General features: G+C 47.1%; 1 non-coding gene across 1 annotated transcript; it reads right to left on the bottom strand.

Annotated features, from left to right (window-relative positions):
- Window positions 1-2,062: 2,062 nt before the first annotated feature.
- Window positions 2,063-25,720, bottom strand: LOC104338481 (uncharacterized). Its single transcript, XR_012765813.1, has 3 exons — window positions 25,603-25,720; window positions 6,959-7,026; window positions 2,063-2,219 (listed from the first exon to the last, which is right to left on the bottom strand). It is a non-coding gene; the product is annotated as an uncharacterized LOC104338481 (transcript).
- Window positions 25,721-25,750: the final 30 nt, after the last annotated feature.

Consider the following 25,750-nt stretch of genomic DNA (forward strand, 5'->3'; position numbering starts at 1 on the left):
CTCTTTTTTTTTACCCCTCCACTCCAGCGATTTCCACCAGTAAGTTTTGCTCCTGCTAACACAAAGACCAAGCTAGCAGAAAAAAGACACACCACAAGCCTAAGATATAGTACCAAAGAACAAATAAAAGCAAGCTGCCACAGCTAACCTGCAGTGTCTGAACACAAAAATAGACCAGACAATTGCTTGTGGTTAATTCACCAATTCCTGTGCAGGAACAGAGCACTTTTCAGTTCAAGGCTTGCTAGAATAGAAAAAGCTTCAGAGTTTCGAGATATCAGGAAATCACAACGTACCTCCCCTAATCAGGCCAGATCTCTTGCAACCAAATGACAGCAGTTTACAGTCCCCGGACATCTCTGAACATAGCACAAAAAAATCAGATTAAGTAGCGATAAACGTGCTAGTTCTGACATGGCCCAGGCTATTTATAGCAATCAGCAGAAATAACTAGCCCAACACCTCCTTATAAATGGAAAAAACCACTGCTTTGCCATTGGAGCCATTTGTGCTCCCAAGTAGAAAAATAACCCAGAATTGTACGCTACCAGCCCTCCTCCACCAAGAGAGGTACTTGCCCTCCTACAGAGAGCTACCGCGAAGGCCTGGATCTGCGAAACACGCGAGAAGGCTGCAGCCGTTCGCACAACAGCTTTGTGCTGGGGAAACCTTGGGACAAACACAAACCCAAGGTCTGTGCAGGCTCACGTTTGGAGACGCACGCAAGCACGGCACAGCGTTCCAACAATAAATCGAGCGCGCGCGCGCTCGAAACACTCGGCCTGTGAACGCCGCCGCGCAGGCACCGACCGTCCACAGCTGCCACTAACGCCGCAGCCTCCGCGAGGACTCAGTCACAGTTTGTATAATTACCGGGAAGTTATACAAACCTGGAAAGGGCTTAGCTACTGTCAGGCTGCAATAGAAAAATATTTTTCATTTCCCATTTCCTACCCGTACACAAACCCCAGGGCCCAGCAAAGGATGTTCAGATGGAATGAAAGCAAGCGGCGGCAGCCCTCCCCCTGTAACGGAGCAGTGGAGCAAACGAGATCAGATGAAGGTTCAGGTAAGCACGCAGCAGCTATGTTTCAGCCCAGGATCTAGGTGGGGCGTTCCTCCAAAGGTAAAACCGTCGCAGTTTTTTCCCCAGGAAGGCAAAACTATTTTCCAGTCGCTAAGGCTTGAAGATTACTGATCCAAAGTTCCAGTTAAAGGTCTCAGGAAGACACAGATAATTTTTCAGAATCTGTGGACGCAGTTTATTCACAGAATTCACCACGTAGTTGCCATCAGTACTAAAAATGTAACTTTGAAAGGGAAAAAGTTTTGGTAAATGTTGAAGCCTAAAAGGAAACAACTTATAAAGCAGAGTATCCTCTGTGCAGATTGCTGCTGACCCCTAGTGTAACGTTACACACATTGCCACTCATCCGACCGTCTGCGAGACCACCGCTCGCGCTCAAGGTGAAGAAGCAAAGGTATTTCAGCAGATTTTGGGGGGAATGTGGAAAGGGAGGGTGTTACAGGACGTTTTTTTGTTTGTCAATGTGAAGGGGTTTCATGTGTCTAACTCTGAGAAATGGAATAAAACAAAAAACTCCTTTTTTAAAAATAGTAACTGCACACAGAGGAAGAGTCATTGTTGATACTCAGTTTTCATCCTTATTTGCACCTTTAATCTATACCTCACTGTGCCAGAATCGGAAACGACGGACACAAGGCCATCGGTGGTCTCAGTAAACCGGACACAAGGCTACGTAACATGAAGAATTTAGCGCCGATCACAATGTCTTAAAACTCCATTCAACTTTAGAGAAAGACCTTTCAGAATGCCACTGCGCATTTGGGAATTTAACTTCGCAGAGATGAGATGTAAAACTTTAACAGCACTTCCATAGAAAGCCGAGGCAGCTTTTTACATCAATTTTTTCCAAGAAGCAACCAGGTTTTCACCTGGTTTTCTTACGTGTTTTTTTTGCAAAAGGTTTAAATAAACCAACTGGAGCCTGTACATCTGCTGAACACTTCATTAAAGCTACTTGTGCTACTGGGCAACAGGCGTCAAACTGGAACCTTTACCTGTATGACTTTTTGATGTCATCTGAAGTGGCATTCTTGTCCAACCCCAGCACGTGGTACAGCGATTCTCCAGAGGTAGAGAGCGAGCGTTGCCTCTGGTCTGCCATCTTGAGCTAACCCGAAGAGAGAACCGGCCCCTGCCAAAGAATAGATTAAGAAATGATTAAACAAAAAAGAACACAGACCTCAGTAATCAAATCAGCATTGAAATCAGAGTTTCCACATGAAAATTCATCTTTTATAAAGTTTAAACGTGCTTTTAAAAGTAAAGGCTCTTAATATTTGTGGAAGTCACAAAACTCAGTGAATTCTCAGTGAAAACAACAATTACACTTCCAGCACACCGCCCGGCACCCCTGAATCACTACTGCACATACTTCATTCCTCTTGCCAAAACCCAAAATCAACAGCTCAGGTACAGCTATAAATACGTCCTATATACACATCCCTGCAGCTACTTCATCTTTCTTAGTCTTAATATTAAGATCATTTCTTTGTGATCATACCCATAAAAGCAACTTGGAACAGACAGGTTGCTGTTAGGCTGAGGCTGCCTTTTTGCACCAGGCTTGCACAGGGTTAAGCGATTTCATTTGTATTTTCAATTGCATACATTCTGTTACATTTAAAAAATAGAAAAAAAAGAAAGCCTCCAGGCACCCTCCAAACCCCAGCCTCTCATCGCTGACACCAGGTCGAGCAGAATCCTTCTGGCAAAACCCACTTTGACCAGGCCTGGGCATCCCACGGTGAAAGAGGGAATGCCTGCCCGCTTAGAGGGGAGCAGATCTCCCCTCCCGTAATGTGAAGCCGTGGATCAAACATTTAACATGCATTCCAGTTAAATCATGCTACGCGGATCAACCTCCTGCTCCAAATTCAAAGGCGAAAGACCCCGGAGGCTTCCCCTGTGCCACGCCATGGACAGGCACGGTTCTGTCCCGCGCCGTCCCGAGGAGATTAGCGTTGGCCATTCCTCAGCCACAGAACCGCAGCACGGATGAGCATCCAAGAGAGGGCTATTGGCTATTTTTGGATTATGCCATTACAGCTAGCCTACACCAGATTATGTAGTCTTTGAAAAAGATATTTAAAGCACCTGACTTCTCTAATTTAACCCTTTCTACTACGTAACAAAGTAAACAACTCCAGCTTTGAACGGGCCATCTGAAAGAAACACCCTCTGACCAAGAAATACGATCCTGCACTGCCTGGCTCCTGGCGTGACCTCACAGCGCCGAGACGCCTCACAAACCCAACATTCCGTCTGCGCCAACGCCCGGGCGGCTGCGCGGTGCCACCAGGCAGCACACGGACGCGGGTACAGATGTCACCGTTAGAGCTGCTAACGGCTCTCCTGCGTTTGGCCTCTCCGGCTCGGGGTCAGTTTAATGCTGGGCACTCCGTCCAGCCTCCTCGACTGGAATGCACTGGCTAAACTAGCAAACTCTCACCTAATTTCCTTCAAGTTGTCATTGGCAGCTCTGGTCAGTTTAATTAAAGGCTGCCTAATAAGGAAGCTATAAATTATTATTAAGAAAAGGTCTAAACCCTAATGCTTTGGCTAACAATTCAAAATACGTTCCAAACCTGGAAGGTGAAGGGTAGGGAGAGAAAATCTTTTATTTTCTTCTAAAGGTTACTGTTCAGCTACCAAAATGTTTCTATATAAGAGGAAAAATCTTGAGTGCTGTGAGACACAATACTAACAACTTATTTATCTGGGCACAGTCTGATTCAGTGAAAGGAAAAATAATGTATTTCAGCAGGGAAATGCCACAGGCAGGAACACAGGCCTGCTGACAGCCTTTTCCCAGCGGCAGCCATCGGCCAGCCCGGCCGCAGGCTCCCAGCCCCCTCCAGCCACACGGTCCCAGCGCCGAGGTCAAACACTGATGATCCTGACGTCTATTCGGTAATCTAACTAATCTCACCGGCCTGCTCCGACCCCTGCCCCTCCCGCTCCGGCCACGACCACCACCACCTCCCTGCAGCCCCCCGGGACCCTCTCCCGCAGCTCTGCAGCACCCAGCCCACGGGAGCTCTTCGCCGGGGACCCGGGGATCAATGTGAAGTTGGGGGAGAAGCATCCTGGTTCAGATCGTACATGTTAATTTAGCTCTCCCAAAGGCACGGCCTCAGACTGGAGCTTTGAGGGCATCATGACCATTCAGGCTGTTCAGAAGTCTGCAGCTCTATTGAGCCGTAACACGCTTCCTTTAACATCAACCCAACACGCCCTGGGTGCACCGACGCTGCCGATCACCGCTACGCACTGTGTTCCGCTGTTACATTAGGGCCAATTTGTTTAATAAAAATGATTTCAGTTTGATCCAGGTGGTGCCTATCAGTCTGCAGGCTGCCCGTCAAGAAGAGAGATCGGCATAGGAGTAAAACCCCACACTGCCGCAATCTTTAAGCGCTTCCGTCTGAACAGTTCGGGGTACGTGGAGTGGGGTGGGATGAGGTGTCTGTTTTGCAAAACTGCTACACGTGGGCACGCTGGCCTGGGCAGAAGGGCAGAGGACGTGGTGGTGAAGGGAATTCAGCTGGGCAGCTTGTCATTGGAGGGAACAGAAGAGTATTCTTACCAGCAACACAGCCTCTGGCTTTCCAAATATGAACCAGACAATAAAAATGCAAGTTCCTTGAGTTCAGAGTACTCCATAAACCAGGATCTTGCCCACCCTACTGTTTTTACAAGTGGTCCTAATTCACCGTCCTGAAAGCTGCTCTGTATTTTTAAGAAGCGTTGCATTCAGCAGCACCATGCCATCTGCTACCTATTCTAACCACGCAGGATGCCCTGAAGAGGTTTCTCCCGGAAGGCTCTGCAGAAAGGTAATCCCCGGGATTAAACCGCACAGTTTTTAACCATCTGCGCACCAGAATATTCTGACTTAGTCAGCTTTAACAGAAAACGCAACTGTTTTCAGCATGACCAGGTAAATATAATTGGTACCACCTTGCTGAAAAGGCTTGGATCAAACCTGACAGGCTATTTGGAAGCCAGCCATAACATTTTAAACACGTCAACGGTAAACTGAACCTTAGAAAGCCTGAGTTTCTTTTCAGCTTCCCAAAAGAATCCTATCAAGTTTCACGAAACTGGCAATATCTTAGTTTCTGCCAGATCTGCTGACCCTTTTATAACTTGTATTTAACTCATTAAAATGGCAAACTATTATTACAGCCAAGAAAAATGAAAAATTCCCTGCCAGTAGGAGTCTGATCCCTGCTGGAAAGAGCCGCCTCGCACCAAGAAAGTGATGGAGGGCTGATTCAACAGACGGTACCAACAACACTTCAGTGTCCTTAGCATCCAAAACTGGGCTAACAACGCTACTTTTCATTTCACCTGAAGGCTGAAGCAGTAAATATTTATTCAGTAACAAACCTGTGGAAACTGCCAAGTACCAAGTCGCCTAAAATATCACTTTGCCCTTCTCCAATTATTTTTGTGTGTTTTTCCATGTAAGTCACAAAGGCACAGCCACTCGCTCGAGCCTCCTCACTGGAGGAAAGATGGCTTTTTAAAGGACTTCTGGCTGTTCAGCTCCACCAATAAAATTGGAAGGGGCAGAGGAAACCAAACAACGTTAAGTTTAAAAATACTACTACAGCAGGACATCAGGGTACAATCTTCACTAGCATTTTCACTTTCTTCATACCTGCGTAGTCCTAAGTTTAACCTACTAAAAACCCAAAAACTGTAAAGAAATCACATCATGAGTGCACGTGCCAACGGACAGACCTTTAAACACGTGCTGCTCACAACAAATTTAGTGAAGTGCCTGTCTTCAGGGTAGGGAATCTGGCTGTCAACAGCTGTTCTGAAAAGTGAAATCCCACTGTAACGGACAAAACCCACCACCTCCTGACAGGCAAATGGTACTTACGCACTAGCCACAGGACAGGGGAGAGTCATTAACCTTAATGGCTACTCTCTATCCAAATTGCAACGAGTTTGGCTGAAGCCAGAAGAACAAAACAGCTTCTGAGTCTTTCCACAGGTCATCAGTAACGCAGAGAACGGAGCGATTCCCAAAAGGGACAGGTAAGAACCGAGAGGGATGAGAAAGGCGAGCTCAAAGCCGTGCTGGAAGCGCTGGACAGAAGAAGAGGAGGTTTGCTGTTGTCCTAGCACAGCCCAGCACCACCGTGGCATCAGCCCTGCACGTGTCTCTAACAGAGACTATCCGTAACGCTGTCCAGCCCTCCGCAACGACGGTTTTAAGAGCATATTAGCAGATGATGAAAGAGCTAGCTTGGAAATGATGTTTTGCCAGCTCTTACAAAAATTACATCTAGTTGATGCTCTATAATACAGCTTCAGGAAGCACCAGGGTATTTCAGGAAAGCTTTTTATTCTACAAACCATTTCTGGTTACTATGTGGTAAAACATAATGTCAGTTAAATTTGAGATTTCTAGCTTTTCAGAGATTTCTAGTGCAGAAGACTAGCTACAGGTGTTCATCTTAAGAGCAACTATTCAATCTCAACGAGTATTTACTAATAAAAGTCTAAATAAATACACCAAGCCAGAAAACACTTCAGTAAATATTGATTTATCACAAAAACAAAATAGCACCACTGGCCTCCGCATCCTGTCCATCTGTCTCAGCTTCATTTAGAGCCATTCTCACAATCTGGTATTTTTTTAGGGTGAAAAAAAAAATCATTTTTAAATGGGAGAAGAGAGAAACACATACAAGATTGTATTATCAAGAAAAATATGAGGTGTTCTAAGCTTGGCTTCATGAGGTATAAAGAGATTTCTGTAAGAAACTTCATACTTTGTTTCCTTGGCATTATTTTGCATTTAAATGAGTGGATGTTTTTTAGCTACAAGAAATAAAAAAATACAGTACTTACCCGGTATCTAGTTCGAATATTCTAAGGTAAGCAGTAACAGCCTCCACACACCTCTAACACTGAATCTCCTAAAGACAAAACAAAAGCAAATCAATTGTTCACTACCTCGTATGTCGAGGGTTCGTTGCAAAGTTATCATGCCGTTATTTTATTATAACAATCCTTCCCAATATGCCAAAGGCAAGACGGAGGCGCAGTAACAGGACTGGAACCTTCTACACATCTACAGAATTTCCACTCGCAGCAGCCAAGCGTCGAAGCCACCAGAACACAGAGGCACGCCGCATTGGGGATGTGCTTCCCACGACACAGTCAGCTGGCATCAGAGAACACATTTTAAAGCCTGCTTTTACGTATTTTCACCATGTTTTCACTCAAACACCGCCTTAATGTGGAAGTCCAGAAGAAAACAGACGTATCTTTACTGTCCAAAGTATTTCACACTACAGTAAGTCACAGAATCACAGAACAGTAGGGGTTGGAAGGGACCTCTGTGAGTCATCTAGTCCAACCCTCCTGTCGAAGCAGGGTCACCCAGAGCAGGCTGCACAGGACCTTGTCCAGGTAGGTCTTGAATATCTCCAGAGAAGGAGACTCCACAGCCTCCCTGGGCAGCCTGTAGAATTGATTAGCTCTCAAAGTTACAAATTATAGTACAGATTCAAGGGCTCTACGCTTTTACATGTAGCTTCAGCCTCTTTTCCCAAACCTTTTACCACGTGAAAGATGCACACTTCTCTAAAATAAAGGCACCAGTCGCACAGGAACTCTAATCACCATTACCTGTTTAAGGCTTTGGACTGTTCCAACCTAGGCATTGGTGAAATATCTGTACTCAGAACAAGCGAAGTGTGTTTTTCAAGTCTTGATAATCTGTAATGTTGTTAGAGAGAGACTGCTAAAGCTGCTTAGCTGCGAGACTGGCCTGCGAGCCCCAGCACCCGAGCGGTGGGCACGCAGCCCGTCCTGCCAGCCTGCCAGGGAGCAGCCAGCACGGGACAAGACTCTGCAACAGCCCTGGCAGGCTTCGTGGTGCTCAGGTGCCAGATGCCTTCACGACTAATAAACATAATTTTTCAAAAAAATTTCAATAGAAAACCAGTATTGTCCATACGGCGCCTTTCTTCACAAGTTCTTATGCCACGAAGATGAAGGAGATGTGCGAGAGCGTGGAGTAGCTGCCACTGTGCCATGTCTAACGCCGCTCCACCCGGCGTCCAAACCGGTTCCCGTGCTTGAACTGCAGAGCAGCATCAGCTCATTCTGCCAGGACAAGCTTCCATCAAGAAAACCACAGGTTTATCCCGTTCCCATTCCCTCATCCTGAAGCACATTACCCAAAGAAGAACAAGTCTCACTTTGGTGTACAAGGAGGAAGAGAACCTGAGACGGCCCAGCAACGCAAACCCTCCTCCCAGCGGCTAAGGCAACGTAACACGGACTGCTGCAGATCACCAACCACGGGAAAATAAGAGAATGAATGGACAAGAGGAACCTAGGGAATGTTTGATAATGGAGAAACTTTGAGGAAAATTGCTACAACAGATTAAAATATCTTTCCAGCTAAGCACGTACAGGATGCATCTAATCCATGTCACTAATCACAAAGTCACTTATGCGTTAGATTGCCAAACAGCAAACTTCATCAGTGGGACTTCAGAGCAGCTTTTACCCGGCAAGTCATCGCTTAATCATCATCCAAACCCTTTCAACAGATTCCAAGGAACGAGCTCTGAATGCACTTGAGAAATAAAAAAAGTACGCCTTTCCTGAACCGGAAGGTTTTGGTGCGGCAGAGACAGTGGAAACGCACCCAGTAAGCTGCCGGCATTCCTGACCACAGAATTTGTTTTACGCAGTCTGCAAGAAGCTGCTTGATCTTAGCAGCATATCCATAAACGAGTAAGAATGAGCCAACCAACAAGTAAATAATCAGCTTACTGTTAATGGATCTGTTTAGTTCATTTGCTCAGTACTGTCAAGGACTCGTCCTAAAAATGCTGGGCAGGGAGTGCACAGGCAGAACTGGCACTCTCCCCCTCGGAGACGGAGCGCGTGCAATACTGCAGGGTGGACTACCTTTTGGATGCTCAACGCCCTATTTTGTGCACCTGTACAAGCTTCCAGGCTCCCTGCCCACCACCTCCTTCCTTACAAAGCAATCAGTAACAGGAACGCCTTCAGCAAGCTGCGGGTGGCAGTGGGAGCAGCCACCCGAGCTGCGGCCCAGGCTCTTCGGACGCTGGGGACCGGAGCAGACCGACTCGGATGAACGAGCCCACCAGTTTCGCCCGTGCCCACCGCAAATCTTCTCTTTCGATTTCTAGCTAGCAGATGCGTGGTAATTTTTTTTTTTTTTGCAAATAAGCTCTGCCTTCATACCTAGACAGAGACCATCTTTAACTTTACCACTAATTCCATCTCAGACAGCAACCGAAGCTTCAGAGATGCTGACAGCCAAACTGAAACCCAGCCACAGCACGCTCCATTTATGGGTGTACACAGCTGGAAACCTGCGAATGGAACAGGACAAGAAAGCAAAGCCCAAATGTGCTTCGGAGATTTGATTATCTTTGCTTGCCTTCGACAAAACGAGCTATCCTGCTAAAGTCAGCAGCTGGCATGTAATGAATTAAATGAAAATACAATGATGCGTGGATGGAAGCCTCAAATACTTCAAATACAAGATTCCAGACCAGGCTTTGTCAAAACTCCACCAGAAGAAAAGTCTTTCTTTTTTACAAGACAGGTACATAATACCTAGCCACGTGCAGAACTCAGAATGTACAGAAAAGTATTTTTATCTCAATATGGATGCAAGCAGTTATATTTTCTTCAGTCTCTCAACTATGCCAATGCAAAGTGTCACAAACAGCAGAAAGCCTGATTTACAGCTGGCACAATTGAACAAGACCAAAATAAATTTTGAAGGAAACTATTTCATATAAAAATGCAAGTACATGAGAAACCCGTGCCAGGTATCCCGCACCGCCGCACCCTCGCCGGCACGGCGGCCACCCGCAGCACGCTGCCCGGGGCTTCGCTCCCGTGCTGTCTGCTGGAGCCGGCAATTCTGATCTAGTGGCTCTGGAATGTTTCCATCTGCCCACCCGATCCCGCACCCAGATCCACTGACCCAGAGCTCTGCTAACACCCTGCTTGTGATTGCCTGAGAACATCCCCCCCTCCTTATTACACGATATTCACAGTGCAGACGAAGGAGAGCAAACGAAAGGACAGATGCCAGAAAAGAAACGGAAGCATTTAAAAATCAAGCTTAATGGATGTCACCTGGTTTCAAAAACCACAAAAACTCAAAGAAAAAAAGTCTGGGGAAGGGAACAAGCAATTGTCTAAGAGGCAGAGAATACATATGTAAGTATGAAAATCAGAAGAAAAGATTAAAGAATAATGAAAAGAAGATAACAAAAGCAAGCAAAGCTACACGAATGCAAACTAAATTCAGCAGCACATTGAAGTTGTGCTAAGTTCTGTAACGCAAACAAATATGCTTCCGCAGTTTCCCTGTTCTTCCATCCATTTTGCTCATACCAAAACCAGCTCCCCTAGCCTCATTTGTCCTGCAAATTTGAATTCAATTTATCTAATATTATATTTTCCCCACATACTGTGACTGTAAATAGTGCTCAGCAGCTTTTCTTCCTCTAACCAAGAGACACATACTGCCTTTTCCTTACAGAAATCACACATGTTCTCCAATCTACTCTTTTTGATGAAAAGCACACCCCAACCTCCTCTGACAGACGCAGAAGAACCATTATTATTTAACAGTTCTATTAGCAGAATTGTCATCATCCTGCTTCGAATGTTATTAATAAAAAGAGATATGTATCTTCAGGATACCTTGCTTCATAATCCATCTCTGCCATGTCTGTGAGCTATATCATAGTTATCAAGTATTTAAAGAAATAACGCTGCAATGAAGGCAAATAAATTTTTTAAATTAAAAAAAAAAAATCAATAGACAAAATAGAAACTCCCAAGTCATTATTTTCACATCCTTATTTGCTCACATCAGCTGCAAAATGAATCATACTGGGAAAATCACGTGAAAAGGCTGAAGGCAAAGCAAACTGGTTAGTAAGTGCACTCCAAAGACTACTACTATTTTAAGGCACTCTTCATGAACATTCCCCTAGCTGTCTTGAAATAGTAATATTTAACCTATTAATTGGAGCACTAACATCTACTACTTCATTAAAGCATCCCAAGAGTGAATGCTTTGGTGATGCTTATATTTTTCACACCACAGCACAAAAGCTAAATTTTGCTATTCAGTTTGTAGCCTTTTGCTAAAGGACACATGAGAATTTCACATCCCCAAAAACATTCTGTTTTAACATATACACCCTGATGTAAAGCTAACCCAGTATCCAAGGAATTAATTCAAGTGCACACGTCCTTCCCCCAGAAAAAAGAACCTTACTATGGTCAAATTCATTTGCCTTGGGAACAGAAGATAGGTCTCCAACAGTGAAAGACTGTGATGCTAAAATCTTCATTAAATTCCCTTAAGTATGAGGGTTTTAAAAAAAAAAAAAAAAAAGAAATGCAGAGCTTTTAAATCAATGAAATCTGGGACAACACAACTTCTCTGCTAAATTTAAGCCTCAACTGATGTAACACCCATCATAAGGACTGAAAGAGAGGTTACACTGAAACTTGTGACAAACTTCACTCCAGTGATACAAGAGTTGTTTCTCTAATAAGCTTAGCAGATTAAAATTTAGCCATTTAAGTCTGATTGACCAACCTGTTATAAAGACTTGTGACCTTGTACCCTATACCACTGTAAGATTCAAGCCCACAAAGAAGGTTTTCCATGTTAGGGAGCGGGGAAAAAAAGGCAAAGTGTTGGATTCACATTTTCTATCCTCTCTCCTCAGCTAAAAGAATTACTCTTTAAAACCCTGGGGTTTTTAGTGGATTCCCTACTTAGGATGTCACTGTTCCTATTTAATCCTTCAGCAAAACTAACTATTGTGTATGGCATTACAGGAGTTTATATGGCAAAGCACAAGGGTCACAAACTGTGCATGGCCATGAAAAAACCCTACAGCTGCTTACTCAGCTCTTTAAAAGTTTATGAAAAAACAGTAGTTCTGTTTGCTTGCCTCGTTATTACTCAACTCTTTCTGTATATAAATCTACGCAGAGCTTGAATTGCTGTAACTACTCACAGCATGCAAGTTCACTACAACAGGTCAGAAGCCCCACAAAGTTCCGGAGGGATACTGATGCCACTTAGCTCTTCTAGAGAAGAAATCTCTTAAATTTCTTCAAAAGCATCAACACAGATGCACGGCTCCATTTGTGCTAGGTGGGCTGAATAAACCGTATCAGTCAAAAAAACTATATTGCTAATGACTATATCAATATAGTCAAAACATTAAACCTTTAAGGTATAGAAAAAGTCTTGGAACAAACTGGGTTTGCTCTCATAAAAACGGGATTTATACTAGTATGGCACACCTGCAGGTAAGGCACCCAAAGGCTTTTAAACAGCAACAAAAGAAAAAAGTCCACTCTCCCGTGTGACAAAAGGTTCAGCAAATTGGGTAAATCATCCAAACGTGATCAGCGACCTGTCGGCAGCCCGCCCCGGGGTGGGATGAGATTTCTCATGCAAACCGTACCATCAACACAGCGGAAGGAACAGCGCTTTCGCCAGAGGTTAAGGAGCCAGCCCTGGTCTGAGCAGCACCCTTGTACAGCACAGCAGTTCTGCCCTGGTCGTAAAGAAGGAACACGGCGAGGTTACCGAGTGCATCTGGAAAGGCCGTTATCAGCAGTCTGAGCGGCCAAAGAAATGAGGCGGCAATCTGCCCAGACAGCAACACATCTTTCAAATCACAAGTTGGCCGGCAAAGGGAAAGAAAAAGAGATTTATCAGAAATGAATCTGGTAGGGCAGGGGAAGATTACCCCCTGTACTCATCCACGCTAGCAGGAGACGGAGGGGAAAAAAGTGCGTTCCTATCTTCTTTTGCTATCAATTGAGAAGGCAGATGCAAAGGTAAATAAGGGGTTCACATTATTTTAGTTTTGAGGGGGTGGGAAGTACAGTTATACAAACTGCAAAACGTAGACCAAAATTATTTCACAACTAATTTATTACTGAAATTCCTCTGTTGTCAAATAAACACTCTTGGCGGGTTCAATCCTGAGCAGTTTCTGTTAAAGACTTTGAAATGAATAGTTTATTTTAACGGCTGAAAAAGCAAAAACGAAGCCCAGGCTGCACCAACGGCAGAAGGCAGTTCACTTTTCTACAACCTGATATAAAATGATCAGGTCTGGTGTTTCCCCGTGAGAATGCTTTCCTCTGTTTTCAGGTTATTAATCTCTGCCATTCAGTTCTTTAACTGAAGAATTATGAAGAATTATCTCCTCCCTGTCAAGCACCCAAGTCTGCCTCTTAAAAAGTTATGAATAAAGAAGCAGAACAAGCAGAACTGAACAGCAGAACTTCTAAAGCCAAGCTTCCAGAAACCGCCACCCACCAAGGCACCCAGCTCAGCGAAAGAACAGCTAAAATGCCTTTATAGGGCCTCCAGGAACCCGACGTCACTGTCCCTGCAATGTCACAGCCTTTCCTTCTGTTTCACAGGGTAACTAGTTTTTAAAAATCTAGAAGATTTTACTCTAAAAATTCAGCTTCTTTCTTCAATAATACAGGCAAAACCCCCCCTTTTTTTCCCCGATTTACCTCATGTACCTGCTCAGGGCCTCCCACCCTAAGCAGACGCATCATTATCCAAGCAACGCTGGCATCCGCTCAGTTAAGTCTTGAAGACTTTGGTTCCAAAGATTTTCGTCTTTTGCAAAGTTTAAAAATTCAGCGTATCTATAAATCCTTTCTTCTCCTCATTGCTCAAGTGTATTTCCCCAGTTTTTGTGGAGAGGGGGGAGGAGACTTCACCATTTCATTATTTCACTTCCTCACAGAAACTGCCAGAGAAAAGAACACTTTCATTTCCTCCCGTAAGTAACATGGGCTTCTAATATACATTCAAAGACTTCTTTGTTAGACCGTAAAAGAACAAAGGCAAAACCAGTGGATTTGTCTTCTTGTCAGATGAGACTGAATACTAATAAGAAATGTTAAAAAAAAAAAACAAAACCAAACAAAAATCCCAAACCAACCCCCCCATTTTCATGCAAGGCTGCACCAGCGCCGCAGGCTTCAGCCAGAAAAGCCAGCAGAGCCACCAGAGCTGAGCAGAGCCAGGCTGGCGATCACCCGCCGAGCTCACCGTCACGCCTCGGAAGGACACCCACGCGCCAATAAATAGGGGTTTTAATAACAACCTGTCCTACTCAAGAGGTAGGCACTGACCTGGCTTCCCAAAGCAGACCCGGCAATCGAGCGATTTGCCAGTCCCGCTCCAGGTTCAGGCGCCCCAAGCCTCGACAGCAGCCCAGGGACCCAGGTCACACCTTTGGGTGCCAGGTCCTCGGCGTAAAGGACCCGGCCGTCACCATTCCCCGTTAGCCAAACACACACACACGATGGGAAGTCGTTCCTGCAGCTGAGAAAAACATGCCAGAACAGAGCAATCGGTGTTGTAAATGATGTTCAAGGTTGAAAATCTGCAGTATGGGCAGCAGCTCGAGGGAGGTTCTCCTCCCCCTCTGCTCTGCCCTGGGGAGGCCCCATCTGCAGTGCTGTGTCCAGTGCTGGGCTCCCCACTTCAAGAAAGATGAGGAGCTACTGGAGAGAGTCTAGCGGAGGGCTACGAGGATGAGGAGGGGACTGGAGCATCTCTCCTACAAGGAGAGGCTGAGGGAGCTGGGCTTGTTCAGCCTGGAGAAGAGAAGGCTGAGAGGGGACCTTAGAAATGCCTCTAAATATCTGCAGGGTGGGGGTCAGGAGGACGGGGCCAGACTCTTTCCAGTGGTGCCCAGCGACAGGACAAGGGGCAACGGGCACAAACTGGGGCAGAGGAAGCTCCAGCTGAACCCGAGGAAGAACTTCTTCCCTCTGAGGGTGACGGAGCCCTGGCCCAGGCTGCCCAGGGAGGCTGTGGAGTCTCCTTCTCTGGAGATATTCCAGCCCCGCCTGGCCGCGGTGCTGTGCAGCCTGCTGTGGGTGACCCTGCTTGGGCAGGGGGTTGGGCTGGGTGACCCCAGAGGGCCCTGCCAACCCCTGCCATTCTGTGATTCTGTGAAAACAACATTTTTCGACAGCTCTCTAACACACCCTCAAAACCACCGCTTTCAAGCAACTACAGATTAAAGTTGCAATCACACCAACAGCATTTTTCAAACTGCTTGCTCTTTTCCACCCTAGGATCACCAGTCTGAGCGAACCATAGCGCTGCGAGCAAGCTGCAACAGTGACCGAGTGCTGCCTGCGCTGCCCAGTTAAGCCTCAAAAATACCCCAAACCAAGACATCACCAGGAAGAAGCAGTCCCCCCATTACAGACAGGGCACAGGCTGCAGGATAAACCCCTTCAAACCCAAACACGGTGCTACTGCGAGTGAGGGAGCACAACCCCAAGCTGCCCAAGCCCCCCAGTAAGCAGCTGCCCACACCTCAACGTGGTAACCGGCGGAGAAACCAGCACTTGCTTTTTCCGCAGCCAGTCTCATCTGAATTCAGGATGCTGCTCCCCCAGGCACTACAAGACCTCAAAGCGTACCCCGCAGTTCTGCAAACCAGAAGAATCCCAGCACACAGCGGAGCGGTGGAACAGAGCTGAAAATACAGCAAGTGAAATGGCAAGTCGTAAATACAGATTTACAGAGCTCACGGACACAAGCAAGCAAACAAGATGTATTCTGGACGTGCAAGACAGTCTTCAGCCATCTTCACACCACAGATCCCTCCTCACTGGACAGCGTCAGATGTCACAGCAAATGGTCTAAAAGGCACGAGGAAACGAGTTTTGTACCTGCCCCATTCAACTCCGCAGCACATGGACATTTGGAAGCATAAAAGAAGTTAAGACTTAAGATTTTCACAATAAAATCTGAACAGACCAGCACAGCTCACATCACTCAAAGTTTTACTCGTTGTTTTGGCAGGAAAGTGCAACAAAAATCCTTTTCTTTCACAAGCTGGGTGATGCTGGAGGGCCATGCCTTCATTGCAAGGACTTTTCTTTCTTCTTAGGCCCCCGACAGCGAGCGCAGGCCCAGAGGGAAACACGCAGTAACACAGAGCAGACGGCTCCTCGGGACAGACGACGGGTGTATTCCCGAGTGACCCAAAAGGTTTCACAGCACTGAAGAAAGTCACCATAAATGCATTGCTAACATAACTCCATTCTTATAATACACCAAGAATATATTAACCAGTACAGAACTCGTACGTCTGAGTCGGTCTGGACTGCGCGGTGCTCGGGACCGAAGGCCTCCACCCGGCTCGCTGGGCGAGAAATACCCAAACAAATCACAGGGCTGGATTAAAAGCAGTTTTAATCTAAACTGACATTTTCTCACAGGAGATAAACTCCTTGGTATTTTCTAACTACACAGTGTGGTTTCACCAACAGAAAGGTTTACTTTATACTACTCCTACAGAAACCACACTGATATTTATTTCCACTGTTCCCTCAATCCGCAGACTGCGTGATGAATTACGTCCTCCGTTCTGCCATTCAGTCTGGCAACAGTATTTCATGGCTGCTTGAAAAAAAAAAAAGGCAAGCTCATAATTTAGAAATAATAAGGCAATTGAGCATGGAATTTGTACTACTGATTTTCCCACTAACTCACTCGTGGTTAACAAGAAAAGACACAGCTTGAATTTCAGCCCATAAACTTTGTTTGCAAACCTGGGACTTAAGGAGAAAACATGTTCCAGACTTTCACTGTAACTGAGTTTTCTAACATTTGGGATAAGAAATAGAACATCTAAAGGCACACAGATTCTATAAACTAAGTTTTCAGACTGGAATCACACTTCAGAGGCCTTAGAACAACAAGGCCGCTACTCTACTGATGCATAATTTAATCACCGCCATTCCCAGCGCACAGGCCTTTTGGTTTCACTGCAGCGTACAGAATCATCACATTTAGTCTTTTTTCCACCTGAAGTAATAATGGCAAACAAAAGCCAAAAAACCCCACAGTTTTTGTGGCTGGGATGCTTCCACTCCTCCCCCTGATCTTAACAAACACCGGAGGATGTCAGACGTCTCCTCACTCCGCCTGCACACCCGACGCGGTGCTGGCAACGCAGCGTTAAACCTGTGTTATTCTTACACAAATGGCCCAAACCAAGCGGACGTCCTCCTGAAGAGAACAGCATTAGGTGCAAAATCGCACCTTGCCTCATTTAGGGTTATTTTGAAATCATACTTTATACATCTACACATTTAAACAGCCTCAAAACAGCAAGGAAGGAAGAGTGAAAGTCATCACAGAAAGATAATTTTTAACACGCAAGAGGAACTGGGCTTTATACAGAAGGCGTTGGCAGAACAAGTCACTGGAAGAACGGTGGTTTTAAGGTAAAATGCAGGAAACTGGGGTAGGGAACTGCAGATTATAGGACAACTACAGAAGATGCTGGGTTTTCATCACCTAGGACATGTCATCCAACATTGCATTTCGGGACCAGTAATAATAAATAAAGTCACGTCGATTGTTGTCCCTGTTATCCAAAAAACTCAGCGAAATACCGAGGTATCCTTGGGAAATTATAACTATGCACCTTCCGAACACTTTTTGATTAACTCTGCCTGATTTTCCTAAGTTAATTGTGAAGAGCAAACGTTATGGCAAAGCAATTTTTAGAAGTGCAACAAGAATGAAGTGAGCAAGTGTGGAAACTGGGAACTTTGGAGGAAAAAAAAAAAAGAAGGAGACTGACAGTGAAAATATTTATCTTTCTTAATAACCAACTGCCATCCTGGCAAAATATTTCTGTTCAATATGCATTGATTTTGCTACATGATAAAAACAGTCTACTCAAAGCAAGAACATTATTTCCCAACATTAATGATAAGGCCTTCAAAAGACTGACTGACTGACTGGTGATTTGTCAAACCAAACCCCAATGATGATAAAAGAAGCTTTCTAAAGAAGAGACATGGTTCATCACCTATTTTTCTTTCACCAGTCAGACCAGAATAACTCCTGGAGACACAGATCAGAATTGTACTGGTGCGGGGAAGCAGCAGCCCTGCGCGACAGAGCTCGTTGGTTAATTATCAGTTGGAAAATATTCCTGAAGTTTACTAACAGCAACTCAGAACCAACCTGGAACTTCAACCAATTCACTGCTCTGAATAGTAACTGAATCCGGTTTTTAAACTCAGCTGAGAACGGGAAATACGTCTGGTTACAGCTTCCAAGAAACAGCCCACCTCGGGTTTCAATGGAGGCACCGAACGCATTTGCGGTCCCTTCCCTCGTCCTCGAGGAGCCGCAGGCGAGGAGACGCCGAGAGGGTGCTGGGAAGAGCGGAGGACCTCGGCACGGCAGAAGCCAAACCCCGCAGGCAAGGAGGACAAGGGACAGACACCACTCCCAGCGAGGTGCCCCCAGCCACGCGGAGCCGTCTCGCCCTCCTCCGGAGCTCGCAGCCGGGCGCCCTGCCCGGAACGCCGCGTAGATCGGGTCGGTCGAGGCGTATTGGATCAGTCCAACCGCTCCAGGTCAGGGCAGTTATCGACCCGACCTGGGACTGTACCAGGGTAACTCCAGTCCCCGACTGACCCAAGCTAGAGCAGGACTCAAAAAAGAAAGCACACTCCAATTCCCTGTGCAGATCCCAGGTGATTTCACCAGGATCCCGTACGCCCTTTGCAAAAGCCCATGAAGACTCGTTCACTTTATTCCCCTTCTACTCGCCGTTGTCCAACGTCACGCATCTCCCAGAGGCACGCTGCCACGCTCCAGTACCAGGCCAAGAGCTCAACACGACCCATTTTGCCGGCTGACCCTCCGTCTCGTACTTGGGAATATCGGAAGCAGGACCGCCAACTTTCATGCTGGTCTCAACTTTTTCTTTCCTTCTCTGTAGTTAAGACATTTCTTAACATATTTCTTTCAAAAATTCCCTTAGCTGCACACCATCAAGTAACAACAGATGCAGCCTGAAATTCCAAAAGTCTCACTTGGTGCACCCCAGTCTAGGTGGAATGAAGTTCCTGAACTGGGCAGCTTCCGGATCACAGCAGACATCATCACCAGCAACTGCCCACAAAAGCGTCTGGAGTTCGGCTTCCCAAGCTCCCCTCCTCTCTACAAGCAGCTTTAAACCTCATGAAGTTTTTACAGCAAGTGTCCCTAAGTCCTCCTGCCATGAGCAGCAGATTCGTAAGGAAAATTCTTTAGCGACTGACCCAGTCTCGGCACAGGCCCACGTTCTACACCACGCACCGGAACCACGACACGAAAATCACAAACTATGTCTAAGCACAAATAAAATTGCTAAGATATTACCATCACAGTGACAGAAAACGCTGTTAAGGCATAAAATATATAATGACAGGTGGAAGGGAAAAGAATATTTTCATTTGAAATACAGCCAAAAATTTAAACGCAAAGAGGAAAAGCAAACAAAACCAGTGCAAGTTTCTACTTTTTGTAAGTGCGTAACTGGCTCCAGTAATGACATCAGTAAACTCTGGGCTTTTCCTGTCCGCACTGCAAAACGTTATCAACTACAGCTCCTGCCTATCCACTTTTTCTACAGATCGTCCTGTAAAAGCCACAGACGTTCCAGAACCCGCGCAGCCACCTAACAGGACTTCAGCCAGATGCAGATGAAGCCAAGCAAGGATGGCAAAGCCCTGCGTGACAGAATCACAGAATGTTGGGGGTTGGCAGGGACCTCTGGGGTCACCCAGGCCAACCCCCTGCCCAAGCAGGGTCACCCAGAGCAGGCTGCACAGCACCATGTCCAGGCGGGGCTGGAATATCTCCAGAGAAGGAGACTCCACAGCCTCCCTGGGCAGCCTGGGCCAGGGCTCCGGCACCCTCAGAGGGAAGAAGTTCTTCCTCGGGTTCAGCTGGAGCTTCCTCGGCTTCAGTTTGTGCCCGTTGCCCCTTGTCCTGTCACTGGGCACCACTGGAAAGAGTCTGGCCCCGTCCTCCTGACACCCACCCTGCAGATATTTATGGGCATTTCTAAGGTCCCCTCTCAGCCTTCTCTTCTCCAGGCTGAACAAGCCCAGCTCCCTCAGCCTTTCCTCCTAGGAGAGATGCTCCCGTCCCCTCCTCATCCTCGCAGCCCTCCGCTGGACTCTCTCCAGTAGCTCCTCATCTTTCTTCTTGACAAAAGCGAAAGCAGGATGCTGTGAGTCAGTGTTCCTAGGGCAAGCAGCTGAACACCGGTCCTTGACAGATACATACATATAGATATATAGATATATATATTCTCGGTGGGAAGAGGAAGCCCAGAAGGCGGGCAGGGGGAGCGGGGGTGCTGGCTGGATCTCCCGTTTGTGCTCTTCTCTCTCCTTCTCCCCACCGGTATCAGCTGCTGCCCGTCGCTGCAGTCCCACCGGACATCATCCACGTGCCAGCAGCCAGTGGACCATCACCAGAATACCCATGAATGGAAACGTACTGACGACGGCACTAAATTTTTAAAACAGAACTACGTATCATGTAATGAAAAATATATATAATGAAAAAAAAAACCTGGTTCTTTACCAGTGCTTTGACAAGAGGGAATTAAATGCCGCTGGGTTTCTTGGTTGCTCAACCATCCACCCAACAAAGTTTAGATCATGGTACTGAAGTATGCTATAAAAAATAAAAATTATCAAAAAACTCTATTCTCACTACAAAATTCTTGAGTAGATTATGAAGGAGGAGATAGCAGCTGCTAATTTAAGTTTCCTTGGGCCTAGCAGAGTCCTGCTGTTTGCGCGGGAGCTACCGTACTGCCGCACACCACGCTCCTTCCGTCCTCTCCCACCAACGCACGCACAAGAGGACGACACACTTGCACCCGGAACAAAAAAGGTACTGAAATCTTACAGTCGGCCCAGCAGCCTGCTGGCATGGGAAGTGTTTCAGCATTGCTGAAGAAGGCAGCAAAGGACTTTAAAAAGGCACATTTCAGTGCAATGCAGATATGCTAAAGCAATCTTACCCACGTTCTCCCAGGAAAAACCTACACATCAACAACGCACTAAAACCCTGCAATGTAGCAGCAATCATTATTTTTATTTAGCTATTCTAGGCACACACACACACAAAAATGTTACGTTTTCTGGTAGCTACTATGACTTCATTAAAAATATTTAAACCGTGTTCTGAGGAACTTTTGTTCTGGAACGCGGTTCTTTCCTATCGGTTTGCACTGCCCAGAATCGGAAACCAAGCGCCTCTGAAGCTAAAACACGTACTTTCTACCAACCATGCTTCATATGCTTTCATCGATTCAGAAAATACTTTTAACTGAACTTCTAAATAAATCTTAAGACACAGCACCATTCAAACCGCTGTCTTTGGAGATTAAAAGCGGTCCCTGGTTAACCAGGCAGGATCAACACAGAGCAGTTGGCATAGTAACGCAACCATAAGGATAAAAAATGCGTTAAAACAACGGTGAGGATGCAGCAACAGCTCTCGAGGGATGGCACGCGTTGGCAGCCTGCTGACAGCACACGCTGACCAGGTGCGCCAAGGTCACTCCTCAGCCTCTTTTTTTATCCTCCAGGTCTTTCCTTTCGCAAAGGTCCAGCCAGTCACCACATCAGGAACGTGTGGAAGAGCGCTGATGGCCGGGATCTGTGAAATGTGGCTGGAACTAAGACTGCCTGAGCACCTGTGGGCCAGGACCTGGTCTTGTACGGTGCCAACTATGGTAAGGTCCTGGATCCAGAATCAGCTTTCTCAGGCTCTGACAGAGTAAATATGAATAAACTGTAAAGATGTAAAGGCTTTTTAGCACGGCCTGTTGCGATAGGCCAAGGGGTAATGGTTTTAAACTGAAAGAGGGGAGATTTAGACTCGCTATAAGGGAGAAATTTTTTATGCTGAGGGTGGTGAGGCCCTGGCACAGGTTGCCCAGAGGTGTTTGATGTCCCATCCCTGGAAACATCCAAGGCCAGGTTGGACGGGGCTCTGAGCAACCTGATCCAGTTGAAGATGTCCCTGCTCATGGCAGTGGGGTTGGTCTAGATGGCTTTTAAAGGTCCCTTCCAACCCAAACTACTCTATGATTCTATGATTCTATGATTCTATGACAGGCAGCCAGAGAGTTAAATACGCAAGAAGGATTTCCATGGACACTTCTAAACCAATATTGCTAAATTCAAACTACCTCAATTACTGGAGCACACAGAAAACAACTTTCTCACGCTAAAAAGAAAAGCGCAACGCTTCTCGTTGATCCTCAGCGCTAGCCATGTTCCTCATCGCCCGCGTTTTGCCCCGACACATCTGCCTGACGGCACCAGTGGCCACAGAACCATTCCCACTGCCTGGCCCTCCACAGCCCTCCCGGCCATCGGCTCAGAGCCTGGGGTCACCCCAGGGAAACCAAGCACCTGGCCACGCTGCACACACCGGTCCCCAAACAGGGCTCTTCCTCAGGCTAGCGGGGAGCGACAGGCGACCCACGTCTTCCTCGGCAGAGGCAACCCCTGTCGAGCGCTGCTTCGTGTCCTGCCCAGGCAGGGAAACCCGGAGGAGAGGAGGCCACAAGCCGAGCTGCAGCAGAGCCTGAGCCAGAACCGCAAGCGGCAACACCGAACAGAGGCAACTTGCACGGCTCGAGATGACGCTGCGAAGGAAATCGGTTATTAAAATTACCTAAATTACTCCCCATGCTCGCGTGTTTGATGGGAGAGCAGTGAAAATGCTGGCAGATGCCATTTGCCAGGCTCTGGGGAGGATACCAGAGGGCTCGGTTCTGTGTATAAGCTTTGCAGAATACTTCTAACAGCCCCTTCCAGTCCCAAACACACCGAAAAAAATATTTTGATCTGGTTACTAACATTAACGATGCTTGAAAAAGAGAAAACACTGGCGAAAGAGGGAAATACGGCAATTATCTTAGGCCAGTTAAGCACTGTTGTCTTCAGTCAAGTCACTCAATGGACAGGCGGGATTTGCAGAACCACCTCCCAGCCTTAAACTGCGCCCGCTTCCCCAGAGAGGGTATTTTGGCAACTGAAATCACAAAATCAAAGACAGAGCCGTATCAGTAACTCTTACGTTTAACCTAAAACATCATTTCTTCACTAATCCAGTTAGGCTTCCATTAGCGTTCACTATCAACATGCTTAAACGCAGACAAAACCCCTTCTCGAAGGTCACAAAGGGAAGAAATATTATCATTAATAACGTCATGGCTGACACCTACCACCTCCCTAACAGCGCAACTTCGCAAATTAGGCCAGAAGGCTCCAACTCAGCGTGCACGCTGTTAGGTTCCTAAGTCATCTGCTGGTACCGCTCCATTTTTCCGAACTGTGGGGATCCAAACGCCACCACCGACTCGACGGACGCCTTCCTGCGGCGCGGTAAGAAACGCTCGGCCGCACCACAGCTGTATTTCGAGCCCCGCTCCAATGCCCCGCTGCAAACCAAGTCTCCGACGGGCTCCAACCACCCCGGGTTCACAACTGCCGTTGGGTTGGTGTCCATGCCACCTCTGTCACAAACCTCAGCAGCGCAGGGCAACGCGGCTGTAAATCCAGGCTCACGGACACAGCTGCGCGGGACGCAGGCTGCTCGGTGGGCGGGAAAGGCTGAAAGAGGGTTTATATTTCTTGGGAATAATCAACACGGATGCAAGGTCTACGCTACGAGACTAAACACACTACAAAGGCATTGCTTTTTTCCGACACTCACTGATAAAAGATGGTTAAATATAGCACACAGCTACCCTGCGAAGTGGGGAAACCTCCACTCTGGTTCGCCCAGCACTCTGAACCTACAGCCTGCGATCCGTCAATACGAGCCATCAAAAATTCAGGAGGAAAATGACCACATTGCAGCCTCTCCCCTTTCATTTAAATGCCGTGGAGAAGCACCAAGATGAAATCAAGGAGGGAGGGAAAGATGCATTTATTTATGCTTACAAAAAGCTGTTTGACTGAAAATCTCATCTCCAGACTCGGGAGATGTGTGCACAGCCAGCATCATGACAAGTTTCTCCAAAGTCCTTAGAGCACCACAAGGAAACCACAGGAAGCTGCTTGATAAAAATAAACTTCTTTTCATCCTACGCTCTATACATTAAAGTCAGTTTCTCTTCGACTCCAGCCTTTGCCTCCTGTCTTTTCTCCCTCCCTGAGCACAGCGTACTTGAATTATTAGAGCTAATTCATTAATGCAAATTAATTTCTCGGGACCTCTTAGTCAGATTAGGGCTCTGCCATTTTCTACCGAAAGCAAACAAAAATGCAAACCCTGATCCTAAGCAGCCTGAAACCAACAGACGCCTCAGAACTTGAAAACGCCTCTACTGAAACTGTGGTCAAAAGAATAAATTCCACTTAAAGCTGGCTGCTACTACTCAAGAATTTAAATAGGTACGGCCCTGACGCGTCTCAGAAGGAAATCCCTTCCGATCTGCATGCCTGCGATAGCTTGCTTTGCCGGGTGACACGGGGGAAGCACCACCGGCCAGCCGCTGCGTGACCGCGGCCTGCAAGCTTTCGCTTCACGAGCAGCAAACTACTGCGGTATCGAAGCACACGTAACATTTCTGTTTCCTTCAGACAAGCTAGCGTGAGAACACCAGGCAGACGTCAGCTCGGAGAGCTGGATCACTTCATACTGCTGTAAGACGAGGTACCCAACCTATGCCTTTTTTTTTTAAGCTTTACCGCAGGAGAGAGAATATTAAGCACACACGGCTCTACAGCAACATCTCACGAAAAAGAATACCCCAATAAAAACAAACCTAAAAAAGATAAAACCACTTGGTTTTCCTCCCTGTGTCGTACGGACGGCTTTCACCTCGCTCTCCGAGGGAGAAACGGCTCCATCAGCGTGACGCGCTCCGGCAATGAAGTCGACAGCTTTGTGTCACTGCGTGTACGACAGCAAGATGCCGATACGGCATCAAGGGACGAGCGAGGCGTTATCGGGGAACCCGCCGCGTCCCGCTGCGTCCCGTACCACCACCATTACCTGACCGGAATTCTTAATTTGGGAATCAGAAGACGCTGCACAAATAAACAGAATTATGCTGCCTTTGCAAGTTTCTCATCGCAAAGGCTGGATTTACTTCCTGTCGTGAATACGTCATTCATTAAGCGCATAACAATCTGAGCAGATACAAATTATTTTCTGACAAATTAAGCAGAACAACGTGAGGAAAGGGGAAGCAGAAACCACCCTGGCTCCCTCCGATGAGAACCCCGCCATGGTGAATCACAGCTCAGCCGCCACACAAACGACTTTCCTTGAGAATTCACCTTCCCAGGCCTTTTGTTCGAGGATTTTTGGGGGTTATTTTTTTTTTCCCCTCAGCTTTCACGGCTCGGAGGCGGAGGACGCAGGCCCGAAAGCGGACGGACGGGGGAGCAGGGACCCCCGCACCCTCCCGCCGGGCCGGGGATGCTCTCCAGAGCCGCCCGCAGCCCCGCCACGCGCAGAACCACCCCCCCCCCCCTCAAGCCCCCCCTCCCCAGCAGCACCAGCTCCATCTTGGCCTCCACCCGCCGACCGGGCCCGGCCCCGCCGCCGCGCTCACCTGCGGCCCGCTGGCGGGCGGGGGCCGGGCAGCCCCGGGCGGGGGCGGCCCCACGCTGCGGGCGGTTCCCCCGGCGTCAAGCAGGGCCCGGTCGCGGCGGCGGCACCTCCTCCCCCCCCCGGTTCCTCCTCCTCCTCAGCCGCCGCCG

Source organism: Opisthocomus hoazin, chromosome 18 (genome assembly GCF_030867145.1).
Source record: "Opisthocomus hoazin isolate bOpiHoa1 chromosome 18, bOpiHoa1.hap1, whole genome shotgun sequence".
Classification (NCBI taxonomy): Eukaryota; Metazoa; Chordata; class Aves; order Opisthocomiformes; family Opisthocomidae; genus Opisthocomus; species Opisthocomus hoazin.